We start from the raw sequence: 4,585 nt of genomic DNA on the forward strand, positions 1-4,585 counted from the left end.
GAGAAACGTGGCCTAATTTAGTATGAACAAACCGAATATTTAATTAATCAGTTTCAATGAAAGATTTAACACCGAGAGTATTTCAATTTCTATATTATTATAATTGGGTAAATTTATTTGTGATCCCAACCGGATGTAAGGTTTGTATTATCATTGTTCTCAATCTGACTTTCAATTTTTAACACTAGACACAAGTTTGCTTTAGTAATTTGAAGTACTTTATAACTCAAGTGTATGTATGTATGTATAATTGTATATGGTATACTTGTTTGTTGAAAAGGCAAACTATTTATCATGTCATTGTATCGTTTTCATTATTTGGTTTAAAATCACTTCTGAACAAGGTGTTCTGATTTCCCGCGCTAGATAGTGAGTTGATAATGAGCTATGACTCCATCATACATAGCCGTTAGCCAACAACGGTCAACGGCCCTATCTTTAAAAATAACCAGTAGTGGTCTCATCTTTTCACATATTGTAAACCAATGGACCCTTATTAACAGAAAAGGAAAAGGTGACAAAAAAGAAATTAAGGTTCTCTAGTAAAGGTCCATTGGTATAAAATATGTGAAAAGGTGAGACCACCACTGATTATTTTTAAAATAGGGACCGTTGCCAGCCAACAACTAATAGTTGAGATTATTAAAATCTATTATTCCTTAATTATTTGGTTTAATATGGTTAAAAGATTTGTTGTATGATTGAAGTGTAAAAAAATGTGAACTCAATGTTTTTATAAATAGACTCTTGAAAGGATTCCCAAAACAACAATCACAACAAAAACCAAATACAACAAATCATTAACGAATGAAATGAACAAATTAAACCTTAGATTTTTTTATCAACGCGAGGAAGACTAAACAAAACAATTGAATCAATCACAATACTAACAATCTCTTCTAACTAAACAATTGAATCAATCACAGTCTATTGACAAAAAACAAATTATCACTAAAACGAATGATCTTCACAATACGTGAAGACAGTGGCGGATGCAAGATTTTATTCTAATGGGTTCCTTTTGGTAAATTCTCACTAATTTTTTTCTAAATTCTACAAAGTTCTCACTAATTTTTTCTATTTTTTCCAAGCGCAGTGGGTTCCTGGGAACCCACAAATGTGGGTTGGATCCGCCCCTGCGTGAAGATCACAAACACTCTTTCACAATCTGGAGAAAACGAGAAAGACTAAGACAACTCACAATTGTGTATGATTTGGCAAGATCCAAACTATAAGAGAAACAAACAATCTACCACTAAGAAGATAGACGGAAAGAATATGTATGTCTTTTGAACTTGATTGCTTCTTTTATTTTTCACAATCAAATGAAACGTGCAATACTAACCAAATAGCTTTGCTATTTGTGGGATTTTACTGGGTATGATTGATTGATTGATTGATTGATTTATCCTAACTACCAGGTTAATTGAGTTTTTGAATGGATCAATATCGGTTTCAAGTCCCTATTCAATATAAGGTGGTTTGTTTATTAAGTAATGTTTTAAAATGTATGTAATTTGTTATAAATCCAGTTTACACCTCAAGTTAAGGGGTAATGAGAAGGGTGAATAGTATAATTACCAGTGTAAGGGGCTGACGTGAATTAAGAAAACTTTAGGGGCTGAAAGTGACAGTTTGTAGATATGTTATGTTGTGGAAATTTAGATATCAAAAAAGGAAAAAGTAATTCCGTTGCCGGGACTTGAACCCGGGTCTTTCGGGTGAGAGCCGAATATCCTGACCAACTAGACTACAACGGATTTACTGATATGTCAATTTAAAATAGAATTAAGAACATAAAATAACTATACAAATTTAGATTGTTGTACAGTATTAAGAACTGAAATAAAGTATTAAAGTATACATCTTTATTCTGAGATATATACGTGAAATATAACAACTTTGGAATGCTTGATAATTAGTAGATAATCCCATCTTCAGATATGCAGTAAAATGTGAACACAAGTAGCATTTGTATTTAGAGTACATGTTAAAGTGTAATAGAATTTATTAAATAAATACTATTTAAGTCTAAAGTTCATATTTATAGGAAGAAGTCTCGAGCGTTATTTTGTTCTATTTTTTTTTTTAATTTTGAACGGCAAATTTGAATCGATAACGGACCAAGAGTATCATCAGCGGAATCACCCGATCATATCCATCTCCACTAGGCGTGTGATGTCTATACACCAATTCACAAGCAAACCCAATAAATATGAGAAAAACCCTTTCTAAGAATTAAACCCAGGACCTGTTGGTCCCAAAGCCTTATACCATCATCAAGATGCCACTAGGCTATAAAGCCATGGGCAAGTCTCGAGCATTATAAATTCAATTTTGATTATTGCATGATTATTAGAACAAAAAAGACATAAGACATGATCAAAATTTAACGATAGGATGCTTACTTTAATTTTTATACTCAATACAAAATAGCAACACCATTTTAATATAATCTGACATTTTAGTTGAAGATATATATATAATTTATCATGTAAAATATGAATATGCCGATTTTTGTCACCTAAGTATTTAGCATTTAGTGTTCACAGGTTTGATCAATATTTGCACTATAATATCCCCTTAATATAATCTGACATTTTAGTTGAAGATATATATATAATTTATCATGTAAACTATGAATATGCCGATTTTTGTCACCTAAGTATTTAGCATTTAGTGTTCACAGGTTTGATCAATATTTGCACTATAATATCCCCAAATATCAATATTTAGTTACGCCAAGCATATAGTTTTTTTTTTTTTTTTTTTTTTTTTTTTTTTTTGAACGGCATATAGTTTATAGTTGCTCAAATATGTCATACATTTTTTGTTTGCTCAAAATGTCACACCTACAATAAACTTAGTGATGATGTTACTTATGAAAATATGTAATTTGATTTCTATTGAGTTGTTAAGAACAATTGCAGCTATGATGGTGACGGCTAACAAAGAGATAAATAAACTATATGAGAGGAGAAGCAAGACATGGTCGGGATACTATGGGGACTCAAAACATTGTGATCAATAATGTCGAGAATGGGAGGGAGCAGCTCACGGAGCTTGTCATCGTCAAGTAGTGGGAAGAGCATGATTTTGCTACTTCAGTTGTTGAATGTTACAAGATCAATTGAAGGATGAAGATGATGATGATGCATGAAGAGTCTAGTATTTAATAATATGTCAGATGTTTACAAAAAGAAACTTTTGTATAAAAAATACTGTGAAAGATATGAATAATGTGGTTATAATGAATAAACATGTGTGTGATTATTGTTTTAAGAGTAAACTCCAATTTGCGTCCGTGAAGAAAAGTGCCTAGTGTCATGTTGCGTCCTCAAATTGAAAATTTTGCTTGTTGAGTCCTCAGTCATGTAAATTCGCTCAGCTACTTTGAGCAAATCGTAACGAAGTTACATGACTGGAGATCTGCAGGTCAAAATGAATGGATCATGGTTTGATTTAGATGTTAAGTTAAGCTTCATCTTCTTGTTTCACAGATATTTTATATCTCTAATTTGATTCTATTGTCTGATATATAATCATTTCATAAAATTATAAAAACTGATATAAAATTAACTAAAACAACAATGCATATCATTAAAAAAAACGTATATCAATGATCGATGTCGTAAGGTCAGTCAAAAATATAATCAAAAAGTGTCCTATTCACCTTTTACTAGTAAAGGGCAAGTAGGGTGTCGAATTCACGGGGAATCAGTGGAAAGTGTAAAAGTTCGTTGCTTTAGTTATCATCTATTTCTAAACTAATTGCTTTTTGCAGTTGAGAATGATTATGTAAACAAATATAAATTAGAGTTGTAAACAATTGTGAAAAAAGGACCAATCTCCGGGTTTTCGGGTTATGTAGAAAATCAGGTTACTTAGTTACGATCAGTTGGAAATCACATAGACATGATTCGTAATACTTGTTTTGATAAATAATTAACGGACAATATATTTGATTGCAATGATCCACGATCGAAACCGAAAGATTGATGCAAATGAATAGTACTCCAATTAATCACCAATTTTAAATTTCATAAACATTAAGAGATTCAATGATTAAAGGTTTAAAACAATGACAACCTAGAATTTAATCCCGGTCGTTGATGAACAAACCAAATAATTGATGAACACGAATGAATACGATAATCAAATATTGTTTAATCAAACAAGAAACAATAGGAACGACTAATCAAATGTTTAATCGAATCCTAATCCAAAACAAAACGTAACAATACGCAACCCAATGTTTAAACACAAACCCTATTCCCGGAGACGGTCACAAGAGAACTAGCCGCTCATGACGTTCGTGCGCTCCTCCGAAGGTTGGTTGAAGGTTGAAGTCATGATGATTTGGTGAGTTGTGGATGATATGTGATGATGTTGTCGATGTGTGTGATGATTTGAGAGCTCCCCACTTTGCTTAAAGCCCCCAAAAATAATGTTTTCTTGGCTGCTAATAATCGACCCAAGAAGAAGTCCCAAAATTCTGTTATTGGTTGCCCATCTTTCGTGGTCCAGAAGTGGATTTAGGGCTGCCTTTATTTGATGGATCATGAAGTGTATTTGAGAGCCCAAG

At 32.1% G+C, this 4,585-nt stretch overlaps 1 non-coding gene across 1 annotated transcript; it reads right to left on the reverse strand.

Annotated features, from left to right (window-relative positions):
* Positions 1-1,687: 1,687 nt before the first annotated feature.
* TRNAE-CUC lies at positions 1,688-1,760 on the reverse strand. The gene has a single exon. It is a non-coding gene; the product is annotated as a tRNA-Glu (tRNA).
* Between the last annotated feature and the right edge of the window lie 2,825 nt (positions 1,761-4,585).

This window comes from Helianthus annuus, chromosome 3 (genome assembly GCF_002127325.2).
Source record: "Helianthus annuus cultivar XRQ/B chromosome 3, HanXRQr2.0-SUNRISE, whole genome shotgun sequence".
NCBI lineage: Eukaryota > Viridiplantae > Streptophyta > Magnoliopsida > Asterales > Asteraceae > Helianthus > Helianthus annuus.